At 31.0% G+C, this 21,903-nt stretch overlaps 2 pseudogenes; both read right to left on the bottom strand.

Moving 5' to 3' along the window:
• Positions 1-4,113: 4,113 nt before the first annotated feature.
• On the bottom strand, positions 4,114-6,290 carry LOC118039926 (zinc finger protein CONSTANS-LIKE 6-like; annotated as a pseudogene).
• Positions 6,291-13,635: 7,345 nt separating this feature from the next.
• On the bottom strand, positions 13,636-15,626 carry LOC118039927 (3-ketoacyl-CoA synthase 5-like; annotated as a pseudogene).
• Between the last annotated feature and the right edge of the window lie 6,277 nt (positions 15,627-21,903).

Genomic DNA, 21,903 nt, shown 5'->3' with positions numbered 1-21,903 from the left:
TTTAAATAAATTTCCCAACTTATTAATTCTTCAATTTCTGATCAATTTACTCTCAAATTTGATAATTTCATCCATGAACTTTGAATTATTTGTTCAAAAATTGGGTTATGACAAAACAAATAAACAAATTAACTGCATTAATATTGACAGTAATAGCAGCAGCTCCTTAGAAACAATCAGCCTCCGTATCAGGTCCTTTTTGACAGCAGCGGCTTTGATTTGTTTTTCACACCTGCCCTCTCCCTCCGTGACCGCTGCAGCGCGTGGCAGCAGCAGTGAACTTACCAGCAGCTGTCCAGCCTCCGTTTTTCTTAATCTAGCCACGTTCCGAGAAGTAGCAGCCAGTGACAGTCACAGCAGTAGCCGTAGAGACAAGTCAGTTCAGCCTTGGCAGCAGCATTTACAAACCTTTCCAGCAGCAGCGTCAGTCTTTTTTCAGCAAACAATAGCAAGTTTCTTAACATTACAGCAGCAAAAAAAATTTAAAGCAGAAGTTCATCTTTTTTCAATGGAAGTAGCTTTGTCGAATTCGTAGCATTGATAGAATTATTACATTGGCAGTAATTGTTTTTAAAATATCATGGCTTCAGCTTGAGGTAGCTATCTAAGAGAATGTTTTGGCAAATAAGCCAAAACATTGAAAACCTTTCTGGACACTGTAATGCTGCATTGCACTTCATCAACTTCATTATATTGCAGTAATATAGTTACGATATCACCCATCTTGACACCTTTCTACTTCACATATTCAAGGCCACTGTCCCGTGATAACAGTTTTATGAGGGATTCCACCTTTGCCAACGGATAGCTTAAAGGACCACTGTTTCCCAAGACCATCTATTGCCTGGGACTCGATTGCACTTTTCCCTTCAAGCTCGGGGAAAAAGCGTAGACATCTTGTAGGGGCGCTCAGTCTATCCTCTATGTCAGTGCGAGACAAACTTTTGGAGAAGAGCTTGGTAGGTTTGACGTTCGTCGACATTTGGTGAGTGCTAATATATATCCTCGTCGAACTGTTTGCTACTGTCCGAACCAGTGGAGATCAATGCTTGGTGCTCTGATTGTTTCGGCTTCTTAATTTTGTTAAAAAGAAAGAGGATTAGTGGAGCGTTATTGTGTATTTATTAATTCCCAATGATTGTATTCTATCTTTAATTGCGAAGATCGGTTGCATTAATGTTCTACTTTGACTCCGGTTTTTTTAGTCATAATCTATCTTTTACACAGTTTTTCCTCACTGGTTTATTGAATTCGAGGTTCAAAACATATTTGTTCCTCCTTTAACAAAGAATTGCAGATATAAAGGCAAGGACCATTTCATAACCTCAGGGTACCGACTGCTCGAAAATTTTACTACCAGATGAAAGTGAAACAATTGCAGCTATCTAGGGATTAGGCTATCGATGATCACGCCAAGTGCCAACAGAGTGGATTGACATGATATGACACGAGTTTGCCCTTTAATCGATAGAATCCATGGTCCCCAGAACTCATCTACTTTTTACAGCCTGGGTGTTAGGTGGCCTTTCCAGATAATAATTGACGAAGAGAATGTTGTTGGTCTAATCACAACCTTGAAATTAACATCCCATAACAAGCGTTTTTTCTTCTCTGATTCTTTCTTTCGTGGCTGTTAAATGTGGCATTCGTCTAATCAAAGGCAAAATTAAAATCTTAATTAATTGTAGTGACCTGAAGCAAATTTGTACAAGTTTGTATAGAGACAGATTCTATTACTGTATTCGGTGGTTATCTGGAAACCTTCGAGATTGATTTTATTGTATCTGATATTTTTGCAGAAAAAGTGGTTGATGAAGTTGATGCCTGACAATCTTAAGCAAGGTTTGTTGTCTTTTGAGGCAAAAGCTGACGAAAATTTTGTATTTTTTATAGAGTATTTTAAAATAAATTAGTGAAAATAACACACTTTAAGTGGTTGTGTTTATAAAAATATAAAAATGAAATAAAAGGTTGCGCTCATGGATGAATCAACGCAACCCTCTAAAAAGAAAATTGAAGGACCGTCTTGAAAGGATTAGCTCAGTCCCTTTATTTTTTTTTTATCCTTTAATATTTAGTTAAAAAAAAATTAGACTTCATCTCATGAATTCAGTAATTTTTTTTTACTTTTTAACCTTTAATATTAGATTTTGTTAAAAGTGGGACTTCATAAATTTTTTAATTATTTGTTTTTTATAAATTTATCATAATCTCGTGACTCATATTGCAAGTTTAACAAGTGAACCCGAGTTATTATATTTTTTTTGCTTAATTTTTTTTTATCATTCAATATTTAGTTGGTTGAAAATTGAATTTCATAATTTTTTTTATCTGTTTTCTATGAGATTATTCTAATCTCATGATATGAATTGCAAATTTAACATATTGACCTTAATTGAATTTTTTATTTCTTAAATCTTTTCTAATTGAGTATTTTTTTTATTTGGGATTCATAATTTCTTCTAAGATTAATTTGAATAGAGTGATCAACATGTCATAGTTTTAATATATTTTTAAAATATTTATTCAATATATCGTCATATAAATAGTTAAAAAAGATGTCATCAAATATGTAACATATTTTCTAGTGTATGATTAAACTTAATTTTTGTATTGAAAAAATACATCAACAATACTTGTATAATTGTTTTTACATTAAAAATAAATCAACTTGTCCAACAACGCAACACATGCCAGCTATCTGGATAGTCTTAACTTATGTGTGATTTAACAGACGAGAAAAAATATAGCAAGCATACATGGTTAATCTGGAAAAAGAGAGTTAAATTTGTCCTTTACAGAACAAAATAAGTTTCCAATTACTCTTGGCATCTCTAATTATGTCAATTTAAGTCTCGAATGAAGTCAATCTTTAGGTAATTTGTTTTTTATCAATTTATCTTTTCAAACATAAAATACGAATTATGACACAATTCACGCGCAAAAAATTGTTAGGATACACAATCACAATTTGAAAGAGTAACTAATTGAAAAATAAATCTTTATTTGAGATTTAAATTAGTATAATTAAAAACATAGCAATTAATTGTCAGACGTTCCCTAGCACGAAGGAGGTGACTGGGTCCTTGTTCTATATATATATATATATATATATTATAATTGCCTTTCACTGTTGAGTAAAAAAGGATGCCAGAGTGTAGGGGACCATACATTAACTTATGACGAGTCATATTTTGTACTGCAAAGATGCTACCCTTAAAACAACCGAGCACCAAGTCTCTCTCTGTCTGTCTGTATGTAGGCCATGTAGGCCAAGCGCACATGCCGAAGGTATACCTACGTGTGCATCATCGAGAGGATTGAGGAGTTGTTTTTTTAATTTTCTTTTTTTAAAAAATATATTAAAATAATTTTTTTATTTTTAGAAATTTATTTTTAATATTAATATATTAAAAAGATTTAAAAATATAAAATATTAATTTAAATCTAAAAAGAATTTAAAATATTTTTAAAAGTATAGTTAGATCTTGGTGCCAGACACCACCTTGATACACGAGCCAATCTCACTCTAGTCCCTTTCAAAATTCAACGTCAAGAAGTATTTGAAAACGAATTTCATGAGGCTGCTTGCGTGTCGAAATAACGTAAAGTATCCCATCTATTTCCCACAAATTGGTTTGGAAACCAAAAAGTAATAATTAAAAGACAAGTTTTTAAAAAGTATAATAGGGTGGTAGAGGGTTTAAGATGTTCATAGGTTTGAAGTTAGAGTCAGAGCATATATTTTTTATAAAAACTTGAAATAATTATAATTTTACTTACTCATCTGTATTTATAAAATATATTTTTCAGAGAGTAGATTTCCTCGAATAAAAAGAAAAAGAAAAAAGAAGTTCCTCTTCGAGAAAACGAAATAAATCGAAGAAGAATTCACACGCACACGACCAGAGTCATATTCTGAATAAAGAAATAATTTTAAGCGAAGAAAACATGAAATTAAGGACGTGTGGGCCGGTTCAAGCACATGGGCCTGCAGAGTTCAGTCTAATACTTCCAAGATACATTTTCATTGTTAAAAAAAGTCAAACATGCCAATTATATAATTTTTTCAATGAAAAAAATACCTCTGTGGATGCTCAGACTGTAAACCAGTAAGGGCTAGAGAGTAGATTTTAAAAGTTTTTTGAGAAAAGAGACTAGCATTTCGAAAATCGACATCCATGATGAACAACAAAGGTGGCCATCCTGACGTGGATATCAACTCGAGAAAAGTTCTCATAATGACTGAAAAAATCCACATGAAAAATTTTTCCTCTGCGCAGCAAAAGTTAGCAGGAAGGAAGGGTTCCTATACAAAGTTACTAGAGCACAAAAACTAATTATTTATTAAATCTGCGAAGACCCTCAATCAGAAGTCCTATGTAATGTGCATATCAGCGTCGACCGCACCGCTCGGTGCAAGCAAACTGGAACCTCGGTAGAGCAGTCCGTGTTTATTTTCCAGCTAAGGTTGTCCTCTTAACAAATCTCCCTTTCATCCTGGGCCTCTTCTCTGCATTCAATTTCCTGACCTCGTATCTTATTTTCTTGGAGAACAGTCTTGTTCTCCGCTTCTCTCTATACCTGGATACTCTTGCCTCTCGCCCTCCATCCACCATTGCAGGGTGTGCCCCTAGTCCACTGATCATATCTCCATAAGGATGATGAAGTTGGGCTCCACAAACACCCTGGAAGTGACGATATTACAATTGCAGTCAATCATCAACTCATCAAGTGGTTCAAAGTTCAAATCACATTACGCAAGCAAGTCAGAGAAAACGGCAGATAAACGAGACATTGAAACCACTAAATTATCAGGCAAATTCGGTTCGCCACTCGTAGACTACGGACTGAATGATCATACAAATTTACACCATGAACTTTCAAATAAACAGAGAAAAACCGTGATAATAGAATAAGAAAAAACTTTTTCTTTTTTGGTTAAAGAGAACAGAGAAAAACGATTGTGTCCCGTAATATGATTATTTCATTAGGTAAAGCCGAATTCATCTAACAATTTCTCCAAAACAATATATTCTCCCTTTTTTATTTGTCCAGAAAAAGGAAATGAGAAGTAACTACAGAATTTGTAATTAAATAATGTACAAAACACACACCGATGTTGAATCGCGATATTCTATTTTAGTATTCTAGTGGTTAAAAATAAAACAAATTACCAGCAATGGAAAAAAAAAAACCTACCATGCAGTCAGGCCAACATTCATCAGGGTCGAAATCTGGCCTGTTACCATTGGTCCAAGGAGACCCTTGGCTTGCCCAAGCAGTCATGACAGCCTCATAATCCAGACTCAGCAGTATCTTCCTCTTTGCACCATCATCATCTTCATATTCTCCCCTGGTGTCCTTCAAGTCTCCCTCTTCAAATCCCTACCTTCTCATCTTCCTCTCCACAAGTTGCAGGAGAGTTAAAGTCAAAGCTCAACTCAAAAAACGGGCCTTTTGCCGTGTCAGTCTCAATACCAGCATGACATTTCCTAACAGCTTTTCTTTCCACGCCTGCATTCTCTTCATCTTCAACCTTCACCTTTCCGTTCCACAATGGAAACCCCTTCACCTCGAACTCCTTTTCTTCTTTACAATCCATAAGTCCCAGCTCTTCCATCCCAAAAAGACTCATTTTCAAGACCGCCTGCAAGCAAACTCTCCATATCAGCTGCAAACTCTGCAAGATCCATATCAGATGGAAGAAATCCAGGCAAGCTCTCAACATCTCTCCTTTCAATAGCACCTATCAAATCTTTGATTCAACTCCATTAGAATCAGCAACTCTTTGATCATTACAATCATTACCACCAGCTGGCGCTTCATTTGAGATGTTTGTTGAAGCACATAAATCGGCAACAAAAGGGTCAAAGATTGGAACCCTATAAAGTAGATGCTCCTCTTCATTATCTTCATGCGATATTTCATCTGAACCCACTTCTGGTACGAGTGGAATTGGAATATTCCTTATCGTTTCTGCAATTTTTGATGGAGACACTGGCTTGCCATGTCTTGGTGTCCTGGCTTTTCTAGTGAACCCTCCATGCCATGATGGCACAGAATTCTCCTTTGAACATAGGTCCAAAGATTTAAGTGATGCAGTCTTTAAGCGAACCCTTTCATGTCTACGCGCTAATGGGTTCGCAGAGTGGACTGAAGAGTCACAGGCTTGGCAAAGAATGCATCATCAGCTGCACAGTACCATCTAGCACGCTTTTTTATACAACTATCACAGGCTCTAGCAGTTTTGCCACAACAGCGATGGCCGAACTTTTGTTACAAATCATGAGGCTGTTGTCTTTTATTCAAGAAACAAAAATTTGAAGCCAAAAACAAGGGAGAGCGAGAAAATCAAATCGATAAAAGCTTTGAGAATCGAGCAAAAGGATTCCCAGAAATTATTGGGTCTCTGGGACTTGTCTTTTAATTATTACTTTTTGTTGATGTGTTTTTCTGAGTTGCTGTACCTTACAGTGGCTCGATAATTCGAGTATATAGGGTGACCCGCAAGGAGCGCTTTTGCGGTCCGATTAGCAGCAGTGGGCTTTCTTTATTTGTTTTGGATGCACTCTTGAGGAGTTCTCCACGTTGAAAGCTATTTGCACTTTTGGACCTCAACAATTCCTTATCTGAATTTTAATTGGTTGAGTTTGTAAGGAATCATCCTATTTTCGGTGTTCTGATTGGCTGCCAATCATGTCAACGGATTTCTGGTGGGGTTCAATAGAGCTCGTAAGGATGAGAATGGGTCTTCTTCACCCCATCTTCAGTTCTCTCCTCTCTGGTTTGTCTGCACTTGGAGTAGTATTTTGGGTTTTTTTTTTTACTTCTTTTCTAAATAAAAAGATTTCACACTTCAGTGTTATAATTTTTTATTTTTTACTTTATTCTTTAACATTAAATTATTTCAAAATTATACTTTATAATTTTTATGTTTTTTTTTTATGAGTTATTTATCGATTTTATACATTTAGTTTTTATTTTTCATTTCAACATTCGAATTAACAAAAATAATTAAACCTTCACTAAACAAAAATACTTAAAGGAGTTGATTACTTCATAGTTGTACTCTCAAAAACATTATTTATATGGTTTTTGCTTTTTTTATTTAGTTGTTTTTTTTTAAAAAAATGTAACCCTTAAACAACATAGTCTTTTATATATATATATATATATATATATATATATATATATATATATATATATATATATAATATATCCTCCAGTTTAAGATTATGCATTGTAAAAAAAATTTATATTAAGTTATATCTCATGCATTTAGTTTTTTATTTTAATTTCAACTTTTTATTAACAAAAAAACTAAAGGTACAATTAATTCACTATAGCCATGCACGCTCACATAGAAATAATGTTTTGTGTTTTTCCTCTTTTCTTCTTATTTAGTTGTTTTTTTGTTTCAATATTACTTTTCAACAATATTATTATTATTAAAATATTTAAATTATTTTTTTTCAATTATATCCTTTAATATTGGATTATTTTAGAAATTGTGCTTTATATTATTTTTAGTCCTTTTATGTTGAGTTATATACCAAACTCGTGGGTTTAGATTGTTTTTCTTTTTCGATTTCAACTTTCAACACTAAATATTTTTGAAAATTGAAACTTCATAATTTATTTATTTATTTTTATGGGGTTATTATAATCTTATGACTCGAGTTGCAAGTTTGATACGTTAACTTGAGTTGATTTAAGTTAATTTTTTTTTTTAATTCATCATTCAACTTTAGGTTGATTAGGAATTGACTTTCATCATTTATCTTGTTTTTTCTTCTTCTTTTTTTTCTCCTTTCTTTGTTTTTGCATCTTTTTTTTTGTAAAAAATATTAATTTACTTTTAAATTTTGGCTTTTAACATTTAATTGGTTGCGAATTGAGATTTGTAATTTTTTTACTTGCTTTCTATTATGTTATTCTGGTCTCATGACTTGGATAATAGGTTTGTCGAATCAACCCGTACTGCCTTTGGTTTTTTTTTTTGTATTTTTAAATTGTTTCTTTTATTATTTTGTTCTTTAATAAACAAGTCCGTTTAGAGTTGGACTTCATAATTTCTTTTTACAGGGTAGTCCTATTATCATAACTTATGTTTGCAAGTTTAGTTGTTGGGAATTGAACTTTGTGATTTTTTTTTATTAAGTTATCTTAGTCTTATGACTTGAGTTGCACGTTGTTGGGTTAACTTGGATGACTCGATTATTATTTATTTTCAATTTTATTATTCAATAATGATGGTTGAGATATGGGCTTTGTATGTTTTTTCAATTTCCTTTCTAAAGAAGTAATCTCGTTTTCATGACTTGAACCATAGGTTTGGTTGGTTGAGAGCTTCATAATTTTTTTTTATTTTTGCTTTCTATTAAATTATTTTTGATCTCATGATCTTAGTTATAGGTTTGTTTTGATTAACCTAGATTAAATCATATTTTATTAAAATGGTTTCTTATTTGATTTTGTCATTTAATAATGAGTTGGTTTAGATATAGGATTTCTAATGCTTTCAAAGTGCCTTATGTTAGCCATCCCATTCTCACGACTATATTCATGGATTTTAGCATGTGTTTTCGGGTTGACTCAAGTTGGTTTTTTTTTTTTAATTGATTTTTTTAAAAAAAGTTCTTTCAATATTTTGCTTATTAAAAATTGAACTTTCTATTTTTTTTTTTGCTTTACTTTTGACGGGATTATCGCTTCTCATGACGCTGGTTATAAGCTTTACAAGTTAGCCATGATTGGTTGAATCGATTTTGACATGTCATTATTTTAATATTTAAAAAATAAAATAATATTTTCTGATATGTCATTATCTTAGTATTTAAAAAGAATATATTCTCATATACATTAGATTTCTAATCCATTGTTGATCTTTTATGTTAAAAAACAAATTAGTAGCGTCTTTATATTATTTTTGATATATTTAAAAAGATAATTCTATTGACAACACGATGCCGGTCAAGTATCTAGTTTCTCACTAGAATTTGAAGGAGACCTTTTTGTTGGGACGTCTCCCTTCTTTATCATACACTGTTTAAAGTTCAAACTTTCGTTCGAGGTCCCCTATCAATCTCTCTCGACTTTCGGCCCAAGTACCCTACAGCTGAATATTAGTGGAGTAGACTTGACATTTTTTCCACCAATTTGTAATGCACTAACATCTCGCAATTAACTGTAATGAAAGTGATCCCATAATGCACAAGATTTTTATAAATCATCATGATATATCAATTTGTAAAATAAACATCGTTCTACAGGAAAAAAGAAAAAAAAAAAAAAAAGAAGAGAACCAGTTACGAGTAATTTCCTTGTTTCATGCAACATTAACATCACTTGCTTTACACCTTGTCATGCCTATTTTTTTCAGGGAAAAAGCTAAAAAATGCCTTGAATGTATTTATTATCGATTTTTTTTGGCAGTCCCAAGGGGGCGAAATGAAGTAAGAGAAAACTAATTCTAGAAACCAATTTGCCGTGATTGTTACAAATGCATTGTTTCAACACAAGTTTTTACATAAATAGACACACACAAGATAAACTTATTTCAAGACATCCAATTTGACTCTTACTATTACAAATCAGTCAATATATATATAGATGTAGTCAGATCATACTTTAAACTTCTTATTACATTTTTCTTATTGCAATTTAGAGGGAAAAAAAGATAGAAAACCACAAATTAAGGAAATGGTTCTTAAATCCAATATACGAGTCCCTCCTAATTTCATTCCCAAGCATCAACTCTTCTTCTTCTTCTTCTTCTTTTCCTATATCAATTATTCTCTCGATAATCACATGCTTGTGGTAATGTGTAGAAATTTGGAGAGTTTTTACCCAAATTAAGAACACATCGGCTGTAATGCGTAGAAATTACCCAAATTTCTACGCGTATATAACGACCTCATAATCCTTTTAGGATAAAGTTGGCAACAAATTAGAAGGATGAGATCACAGACGAACAGATTGACAAAACCTGCTGTTAGATGGGGATTAACGATATTGGATAACGATGATGTGGTGGCCTCATCAACACGTCTTCTACGTTTGAAATCCAGCCAGGAGAAAATCCTGGGGAGGATCAAGGGGGGGCTGGGGAAATTTCGACATATTCCTTGGCTTGAAAATGACTCGCCTGTTGCCATCTCGATCTGTCCTTATCTCTTCCACCGCCAGTCATTATGAACACAAGTTCTCATAAATATGATGCTTTTAACTCTTGCTCACAAAATTACAAATCCAATAAAAATATATAATGTGACACCTACACACAAAGAAAAAGGGTAAAAGATCGTGTTTTGTTGAAATGAAAATCCGACTAGAAAATGGATATATATAGCAGCTAATGCAAGCATTCATGCGCATATAGCATAAGTTTACGCCAGCATTTTAATTTTCTTAGCTGACTTTCGAAGATATAGTTGCATTTGCAGCTCGCATGGATTGCCTACACCCTAGTGCGTACCCTGACTAAAAGAAGCACCCTAGCGCGTAAGACGTGAAATCAACATAGAAAATTAAATTACACACTGAATCTAAAGACAATTAAAACTAAAAGAACCTAAACTAATTATAAAAAAACATGACATTAAGGAACTGTGGTTTGAACTGTCACAAAATGAACGCGCACCTCCTTATAGGACATGGCTTTTTTTTATATAAGTTAGGCCATATCTATTTTCTGAAAAGTTAGTTTCTGGAAAATCACTTTTTAAATTTTTTTGTATTTATTTGTTATTAGAAAAGTTGGTTAATAGAAAATATTTTTCAGTAAAAAAAAAAAATTTGTTTGGTTTTCAAGAAAGTGTTTTTTCTTTTAACTGTATTTGTTTTCTGGAAAATCAATTTCTAAACTTTTTTGTGTTTATTTGGCATTAGAAAAGTTATTTAACAGAAAACACTTTCTAGTCAAAGAAAAAATTTGGCTTGGTTTTAAGAAAAATGTTTTTCTGAAAAATTTGGGCAGAAAACACTTTTTTGGAAGTTGTGAAAAATTTAAAAATGTCATTATTTGCTAATTATATCAATTTTGGTCCTCAACTTTGATTGCCTTATATATTTTGTTTTGAATATTTGTTTTTCAATTTCATCTTTTAAAATTTTAATTTTTGTATTAACTTTGGTCCTCATTTTTATAATTGCTATTTGATTTTTCCTTATCATTTTTTACTTAAAGTTGTTTATCTAACAAATTTGGTTCTCATTCTTTTAATTGTTACTTATTTTATTTGAAATAATTTATGCAATGTTAATTATTATTATTTTAATTTCTTTATTTTTTTTTATTTTTTTTTATTTTTTAGATCTGATCTCTATTATTTTGATTATTATTTATTTTTATTTGAGATAATTTATGAAATTATATTTTTTTCAATTTTATTCTCATTCAAATTTTTTATTTGTAAGATTTGTTTTTCGTTGTTTTAATAAATTTTGAGAAAAATAAAATATTAATAAGTTATTTTCCAGCTTATTTTTCGTGACATAACCAAACACTGGAAAATATTTTCCAATTTATTTTCATTACACTACCAAATATTGAAAAATACTTTCTTGAAAATTCACTTTCCTGAAATTCATTTTTCTCAAAATTTACTTAAAAAAAAAAATTATTTTTCAACAAAACAAATGGGTATCTCCCGAATATCAAATATGCAACTCCCTTAAATCCAATCCTATTTTCCACATGGCTCGCCTATTCCTCTTTTTCTTTCCTTATGCGTTCATTGACTTTTTGCCTTGTAATCTGGATGTATTTTGTCTTTTCCTCCTTACATTTCATTGAATTTTATTTTTTAAAATTTTTGTTTAATATTAATTTTTTATATTTTAAAATTGTTTTGATGTGTTGTATTAATTTTTTTAATATATCTTTTTTAAAAAATAATAATATCATACTCTCGTACATTATTCGCTCAAAGTGCTTCTCATTTGATTCCTTGTTTGTGACAAGTCATTAATGATGATGAGGGAAGTTAATTCCCCCAATTTTGTCTGGCGAGCCCGTCAGATTTGAGTGTGTTTTGGTATTGCGATAGCGGTTTATGGTTGTGATTTGAAAAAAGTTGTTTTTATAAAAAGTACTTTTAGTTGAGGCTGGTTTTAAAAAAATAGGTGTTTGGTTAAAACTATGGTTGAAATTGAGGTTGAAGAAAAAATAGTTTAATATGTTTGGTTAAGAATGCTTTTGAAATTGAGGTTATAAAATAATTTAAAAAATATATATTAATATTGATGGTTTTAAATTTAAAATATTGTAGAATTAATTATTCCTATTACATCATGAAATAAATAATACTTTATATAAAGTATTTTACAACCTAATTTCAAAACATAAATCAAAGTGTTAGGTCTACATATATAATCCAAAATCGATTATTTATATATATATATAATAAAACTAATTAATTATTAATACCTTTTTATTTTACAAATTATTTATTTATTCTCTATGTATTTTTTTGGAGATGAGTTAAAAACTAAAAAAATATTTTTTTATAAATAATACACAAAATAAATTAATTTTTTAAATAAATTTTATATGAGAAATATATCTCTTTTCCAAAGTTATCATAATTTTTTTCTAAAATAGTAATATACTTATTTAATATAAAAAATATCATAAAAAAACAATAACATCAACTAATCTGGAATCTCTACATTCAAACTTCTCTTTTTTTATTCTCATTCTCTACTTTCCACGTTTCCTAATTAGCAATACTTTTTCTTTTCTTTTTTATTTTATTTATACAAAAATTAAAATGCCTTTAGGGCTAAATAATAATAACAAAAAAATTATTATGAAATTATTATCAAGCCCGCAAAACAAGACAAAAAAAAATTTGGATGGTAAGTTTAATCGGATCATTACCCTGTTCATTTGAAAATGAAATTTCTATAATCCCCTGTATCAAAGTTTTTGATGATGTTTAACTATTTTAGGTTTAATATAATAATTTTACTGTAATTAACAAAATAAAAAAAGACTATTCCTTTTAAACAAATAAAAAATAACAAATTAACCACGTGATGAAAAGACGACTTTATCTTTTAAGGCAATTCATTTGATTTTTCAGATAAGAGAAAAATAATAATTTTACCATTAAAATCTATAGTACTACAAGGCATGGCTTCAAAACTTTTTCCCACGGGTTTTGGTTATTTTAATGAATGATATTACCTTAGACGTTGACTAACAGCAGCGAGGTCTATAGTCCAAAGGCACTACGTACAGTCTACTTTGTTCTTACTACTTATACAGTTATACTTAACACGTTGCCGACAAGTGAAAATCCTGTGACCTAAGTGATGGCCGCATATCAGGAATTTAAAGCAGAAACTCCATGAACAAGCTATTGAAGTTCATAATTGAAAATGGAAATTAAAACCAGAAAAAAGAAAGAAAACCGCATGAATTGTGACACCCACGTAATTCATGTCGAACAACTGTTTTGAATTATAATTAAAAAGTTTATATTTATCAAGTACAATTTTTTATATTTCACTTAAAAAATGTGCCAATGCATTCATGGGCATACCAAATTAAAGCATCACCAGGTAGATAGCATGGTACGCATGAAATTTGTAAGAACAGCAGTTTTTTTAAGAAAAAAACCCATACCTTCATTCAAATTCAAATTCCAGACCTGTTATGCTTGACATGATATCAAATTATTATTATTATTATTGAGACGTAAACGGGTTGAGTATATACTGTATACAACAAGTACTGTTTATATGGGGTATTCTTACGTGCCTTGGATATTAAAGCTTGGGGTTAACTTGCGCATGCAATCCAGCTATAAACATAGGCTTTATTTTCACTGACACCATCTCCTAGCTGCTAAATTGCAGCCAATCTAATCAAAATCCCCTCCACGATTAATACATAGTTCCCAATTGCAACAGTGAACACAGCAGATCATCAGAGAAGTGAATGCAAATCCCCAGATTTTGAAGATATTTAGAAAACAACAAGAAGTAACCCACCAATCTTGACGCCTAGAGCTTGACCACTTCAGGAATGTGAACTGGATACCTATCAATACAATCAGCCCATGGACCATCTACAGGCGTCTTAATTGTTCTGTTACACTTCCAAACTGCGCTGTTACACTTAAATCCACTGCCAAAAGCTATCTGCCAAACCCTATTTCCTCTCCTCATCCTGCCCTTTTCCTCAATGTAACCTAACTCATACCAGAGCGAGGACGATGAGGTATTTCCGAAACGGTGCAGTGTCATCCTTGAAGCCTCTACATGCTCTGCAGAAAGCTGCAAGTTCTTTTGCAGTTCATCTATGACGGCACGGCCACCGGCATGGATACAGAAATGTTCAAAAGCCTGCCTGAAATCAGGAATATATGGCTTCCATTTGGGGTTAAAGATTTTGCGTCCCACGAGAGTTAACAGAAACAGGAGCTGTTCAGATGCAGGAAGGACTAACGGCCCAATTGCGGTGATGTTCGATTTCAAAGCCTCACCAGCTATAGTCATCAAATCTTTTGATAGATTAATCCCAACTTTTCCTTCTTTATCTTCTTCTTCAAACACACAGCGGTAAGCTTTATCGTCAGCGCCTTTGTGGGTTCGTACGACGTGGACTAGGCGGTACTTGGCACTCCAGCGATAAGACCTGCGGTTTGATAAGAGAATTGCAGAACCTCCCATACGGAACAGGCAGTTTGGAAGCAGCATAGCTCGCTCATTTCCTTGGTAGTAGTTTGGTGTGATGATCTCTGTGCTGACGACAACTGCATTTGCATTTGGATGCACTTGGAGAAGATCACGAGCTAAGTCGATAGAGATTAGCCCTGCACTGCACCCCATGCCAGAAAGATTGAAGCTCTTTATGTTGCTTCTGAGCTTATACTTGTTGATAATCATGGCAGACAGAGATGGTGTTGGTGAAAAGAGACTGCAGTTGACGATAAGAATATCGATATCTTTAGGTTTAATCCCTGTTTTCTTGAAGAGAGAATCCATGGCGGAGAAAATAACAAGCTCAGCTTCTCCTCTTGCAGCCTCCATAGTTGGTTTCGGAGGTATATAATGAATTGATGGAGGCAAGCAAGTCTCTTCACCGAGTCCAGACCTCTCAAGAATCCTCATCTGAAACTCAACACTCTTGGGATTATCTTTCAAGATCAGCCTGGAATGCTCCATGAAGGTAGAAAATGGAACCCGGCAAGTGACCGGAGGCTTGTAGCAAGCATAGTCCACTAGGTAAATAGTTCTTGGTTTGGACATGAAATAAACAGTGGCAATAAAGACGATGAGAAAAGATGGGCAAAGAATTTGGACAAGATCGAAATGAAGTGATCTCCATAAGCTCAAGACTTCGTCAGGGCCTAAACGCAGAACCTCAATAAGAATACCAACCATAACAGGTATCGATAAAAGGTACAGAATGTGATTTTACAAGATATTGGTAGCCAAGTTTAACATGTTTGAGCTTAACGGAGTTAGAAAAATATTCCGGCGAGATTGGAGGCATTATTTTGCAAACAAAAAAGAAATATTGAAGAAAGTGAGAGATGAGAAGAGAGTGAGTTATTGTTGCTTGAGAGGAAGAGAGTTGATGGTATCAGGAGAGGGGAGAAGCTGGGGAGGATGGGAGATATAAAGGCACATGACCGTGGGAAATGTAGGAGGCAGATGGGAGGATTAAATGAGGCCCTCACGTCACTCAACGCTCACTCGACTCTATTAACTCCTGCTGGCTTTCTTTTCCTTTCCAGTTTGTAACTAAACATCTACCATTTAAGGCTTTTTAGGATCCCCGTCCTATGCCTTTTTTGTTCGTCTCTTTTCGCTCTTTAATCAATCATAGTTTTTGTTCTGTATTATTTAAATCAAATGACTAATATTCGTTTTAATAAATAGAAACTATATTATATAAAAATCAAAAGATATAGAGTACTTAGCTAGTAATTATTAGTTGAGTTATTTAGCAAAGTTTCAAAGAAATATTGAAGTTGGATGGAGTAATGACATTTACATAAATACTAAATTATTATCATTTGTTATGTCTATAGCTACGGATCGAATTAATTTTTTTAACATAAAAAACATTTAGGTATTGTTAATGTTTTTCTAAGAGGAAAAAAAAACTTAATCGTATGAAGATTAATCCGATATGACCTGATTAACTTGATCAATTTAAATGCAATCTAAACAATCAATAAAAACATAATTTAACTCAAAATAGATATTCAAGATGATATTTTTTTGTAAATATTAAGATGACAATATTTTGGATTAAATTAGGGTCAATTCGAGTTAATCTGTCAATTTACATACCAAGTCACATGACCATAATAACTCTTGAGAAATCAAATCAAAATAAATTATGAAGCTTAGTTTTTAATAATTTAATGTTGATGGATGAAATAGAAAAAATTAATTAAAAAAAATGACCCTAATCAACTCGGGCTAACATGTCCAACCAACAACTTGGGTTATGAGATCAAAAAAACCTAATAGAAAACAATTTAAAATAAATTATAAATTTTAATTCTTAATAAACCTAATGTTAAAGGATGCAATTGAAATTAAAAAAAAAATCAATTAAAAAAACAACTCGGGTTGATTCATGTTAACCTGTCAAACTCATAACCTAAATCATGAGATAAAGATAATCTCATAGAAAGCAAATTAAAACAAATTATGAAACTTAACTTTCAATTAACTGATCAATGTTAAAGATAAAATCAAGAGAAAAAAATCAATTAAAAAAAAACCCTCAAGTTAACCAGTCAAATCCATGATTTAGGTCATTAAACTAGAATAACCTTATAAAAAATAAATTGAAAAAAAATCATGAAAATCAATCCTCAATAAATACAATGTTGAATGATAAAATTAAAATTAAAAAAAATAAAAAAACAAGAAGGAAAAAAAATATATTGAAGTGAATGGTGTATTGAGATGAGAAGTATAATAAAATCTCATTCTCTTTTGATTTTTTTTTTTAATATATCTTATTGTCATATATAAAAAAAAAATCACTAAAGAAGCAATCATAAAAAATATATATAAAAAAAAAAAACTAGACCTTTCAATAATTTTATTGATGTGATAGGTTTGTTATAGAACCAATATATAACTAATTGATTTAACATTTAATTAGCATTTAATTAGTTAATTAGTATGAGATCGGATTTTTTTATAAAATAATATATAACATCGGCAACGGAATGTTTTATCGAAAGTTGTTTATAGTAAAGAAGTGGAGAAAATTAAGATGTGGGACCTTTTCCCGAGATCATTTAACAACTGCCGTCTAACATTTGAAAGCTACGGCTGACCAGGTTAGAGAAAATTAAGAAAACACATCAGCATAAAAGTGTTTTCACTTCCACAACTGCAACTCGACAAATTAATGCAAAATCCATTAAAGCAGGGGAAGGAAAAGAAAAATCAAAGTAGAGCATGCTTTTAATTTTCTTTTCTTTTCAAAAGAAATACTACTTATTAATAAATAATTCTCATATTTCAACCAGATAACTTTTGAAAAGTATAGGTACTACAAATGTTGATTCCCCCCCCCCCCCCGTTGATATACATCTCAATCACTCAAAAATGAAATAATGTTATTATTTAAATTAATAAATTAAATTCTTATAAATATTAAGTTACTGATATCTAATAAAATTTATGATAGATGATTGGTTGAGACCAAATGTAAGAGTGTTATAAGTGATGTAATGAAAAAATTTAATTTAATTAATTGGGTAATAACCTGGATTATCCTGATTTTTTTATCCATCCCTCATTATTTGTTCCCTTTTATTTTTTTTTTTCAAAAATCAATTAATATAAAACTAGACCCTATGAAAGTTTTAACTATGAAAAATTAGGTTTTGAGGAAAATTATAAGCACATTATTTTTAAAATTTTACAAATAAACAAAAAATATAATTCGGGTAATATGGGCAGCCCAAATCATTTTTTGTTATTTTTTTGTTTTACTTGGATTTATTCTCCAAATTACCCATTCTTCAAAAAAATTATAAATTTACTGCTCAAACTGGTTCGAGTAATTCGGGCAATTCATATTTTTTTTGAACAATGCTCACCCATGGTGATCCTCTTCTCAATAAATTGATTCTCACCGATCAACCAAAAGAAAGTTGCGATAAGTTATATGAATCGTTGTTTTATAATTGCTAAGTAAAAGACTATACTGTCTCAAAAAAACTATTTTAATTCAAAAAATAAAGCTATCATATTAGCTTAAATGAATTTATATTAACTTTCTAAAAAATTTGAAATTTCTACAAATCACCATCACCTTATATTTAAATTTATAAATTTAATTAGAGACAATAAGAATAGTGAAATTTAAACTTTTAACTAGATATAAGCTATTAAAATTCTAATATAATATTAAAAAAATCATCTCAATAAAAAAAAATTAAAAATATGTTATTACCATAACATGATGAATGGAATGTACACATTTTTTTTTTAATGATTGCTCTTGTTCATTGCTTTTGTTTATGTTATATTTATATTTTTTTTATTAATGTGGATGTCTGGGTTAATTTGCATGTATCTTAATTAATTTTACGGATCTTAAAATTAACAATCATGCTAATCTCTACTGGTATTAGTTTGCACTAGTTGCAATATCAATAAATATAATTTATGTGTATGAATTTTTATTTTTTTTGTAGTGGGAATTGTCAAAACAAAACTATGATGAATGATAAGTTTCTTACAAATAACATAATTGTTTATATTAAGACAAAAAAAAAAAAAGTTGCTAGTGCTATCAGTAAAATGGTGATTATAGATGGATTCAAATATATGAAGAATCATCAAGACAACTTTCTTAGAAAATAGCTGTTTCTTCTTCTTTATGAAGCCAGTTTTTCCTTTTCCGATGAAAAATGTGTAGAATCATTATGTATTATCAATTTTAAAATAAACACACACACACCTACCTTATATTATATAATATTCATTCATTCATTTGTTTATTTTTATTAAATGAGAGATTTGATAGGTTTTGAGTTTCATAATTAGAAATGTGACTGTATTATATAATTATAAACCAGAAATGAGATTAACTAAAACTTCATTCAAAAACAATTATAGAATATACAATTATTGGCTAAGATTATCTGCATATTTACATTTATCTTGATCCAACATAAAAATCTTACTCCCGTAATAGTTGTGGCGCTGCCTTATGTTTTTAATTTGGCACATGATTAGATTAAGTTAACTTGTTAAAAATCTAATAATATTTTTAGATTTGATTTTTTATGCAGATTTATTAAAAAATTATTTTAATTTGACCTTAAATCTACATTATCTTTTTAATTTTAAATACAATGAAATACAATTAAATTTCTGATTTCATTTAAAATTCTAGCTTGTTATTATTGCTTTTAATTTTTTATTTTTACAAGGAAAAAAGATAAATATGAGGGAAATAACCAATATAAAAAGAATATGACAAATATGAAGGGACGCATTGTTAAGATGAGGTGTGCCTTCATGTACATTTTATTATTTTGGTTGGTGGCCAATGGACTAGATTTAGCTTAAAGGTGCATCAGAGGGTAGAAAAAGACTTCGATGTGCATCTGTAGAATCCAAAGTTAGGCTTGCATGGTATCTCTGTATATTTTTGGTCCAATAATGTTATCTTGCTGGTCTCCACGGATATATTAGATCCAATTTAATGGTAAAATCTGTGGACTTGTTGAGTCATTGGATTGTAATTTGCTGTGGACACGTTGGGCCATATGATCCATCATAACTTTGTATCCATTTCTGCAGCTTAAACTTTGAGACATGGATCATATGATCAGGAGGAGCATAGACCCAACACGAGATATAAAACCCAATTCCTACAACATCTGAGAGCAGGATGATCCATCAGAGGTGGCTTCAAGCTTGCATTCAGGCAATATATCCCAAGATTACGGAGAATGTTCTGAGTTGGGAACAACGTGTTGCCAGGATTTTTGGCACTCCATTCGGTTTGAGACATGTGAATTGAGAACAGCATCTACGTGTCGAAAACTTGTTACTCTCTTCCTAGATTGAACTCCGACAAGGTAGGATTTGACATTTAAAATGCCATTGGTGCCCTTCGCTACTATAAATTTAGGGTGTGATTGGTATTGTAGTAGTTTTTGTGATTGTGGTTTAAAAAAAATTGTTTTATAAAAAGTACTTTTAGTTAAGGTTGGTTTGAAAAAATAGATATTTGGTTAAAACTGTGGTTGAAATTGAGGTTGAAGAAAAAGTAGTTTAATGTGTTTGGTTAATAAAAATGTTTTTCAAATTGAGGTTATAAAATAATTAAAAAATATATTTATTTATATTAATGATTTTTAATTTAAATATTGTAAATTTAACTACTGTTATTACATCATGAAATAAATAATATTGATATCAAATATTTTTTATTATTCCATTACACTATGTGCAATGTCATCACATGCGAAATCTATCCAACAAGGACTATATTTTTCATGGTTTCTTAAGCGCGCAACAACAAAAACTGAATCTTTTGTTACGTCATCAAGCAATCTCCTTTTAATTTTTTAAATAGAACACAATTAAAATAAAAATAAAAACTGAATTTTTTTTAACTGGACCGGACCCAGCAATAACATAACTGGAATTGCGATCAAATTTCATAAATGACGTTATTATAATTTTTTAAACTAATTTTAAAAAAAAACAAAAAAAAAATAAAACTCATTTTCATGGTTTTTCAAAAAAAAAAAAAACTGTTCACGTGAACAGTGCGCAGTGGAGCATGGCTCCACTGTTTGACGTTATTCTCAGCATGAGAAGCAGCAAAATGCTGCTTCTCAAAATCTGCATTTCAACTTTAAATATTAATGGGTCCTATCAGTAAAATACATTTTTTTTTCTTTAATCAAACACCTGGTAGTGTGGTTGCAGGAAGCTCACCTGCAACCACACTACCAAACATCCACTTAATAAAACGAATATAATTTTGAGGGTTGGAGCAACCAGCTCCCAACCACCGCAGCCACGATCAAGCTCCATCTCTAGTTGTTATTAGTCACGTGTCAACTATGGGTCACTTGAATGTGAAATCACACGTGTTGTGTTGTGTACGTACACACGTTCATTCCTCGTTGTGCTAGTACACTGTATCATTTGATTCCCGTTTCTCTCCGCTCTTCGATCAACATCGCCTTTCTTCTTTCTTTTTTCCCGTTTTATTTTTTTTTCTTTTCATTTTTATCTCCTTTTTCCATTTCCCTTTTATTTCTGTGTCTATTGGAATTTTGTTTTCAGTCACTCTTTTTACGATATATGATTTATAATTTATTGTAAAAAAGGCTTCAAAATAGATTGCCAGATTTATTATTGCTTAAAATTTACAAATGAAATTTCGTTTTTTTTTTAAAAAATCAATTGATGTTTTCGTTTTCTTTCCGAGAAGGATTTTTTTTATTCGTACATGCAAATTATTTCAATTTATAATTTTTTTTAATATATCCAAGTCCTATTACATATACACTACGAGCATGCTTTGTAATGAATGCAGACTTAGCAAACCTAGCATGACAGGTTGATAAATAGCATGACTTGGGCTGGATATGTTTTAAACTTGATTAAGAATTGACCGGGTCAAATTTAAAATAAATTAATTTTATATTTTTTATTATTGATTAAAATGATATTTTCTTCTTTATTTTTTTTTTTCCAAACAACATTGTTTAATGTTAAAAAAAAACCCAAAACAATGTTATTTTTGATAGATTCAGGTTGACTAGTGATGAATGTCGCACCCGATTCCAGGTAGTTTTTTTAAAAAAGAAAGGGCGAATGAATAGGGTTTAAGGTGTTAGTTATTTGAGAGGGAAAAATACCTTGTTTATGGAG

The sequence above is a fragment of the Populus alba genome, chromosome 8 (genome assembly GCF_005239225.2).
Source record: "Populus alba chromosome 8, ASM523922v2, whole genome shotgun sequence".
Taxonomy (NCBI): domain Eukaryota; kingdom Viridiplantae; phylum Streptophyta; class Magnoliopsida; order Malpighiales; family Salicaceae; genus Populus; species Populus alba.
This window is presented reverse-complemented; position numbering and strand designations above follow the sequence as displayed.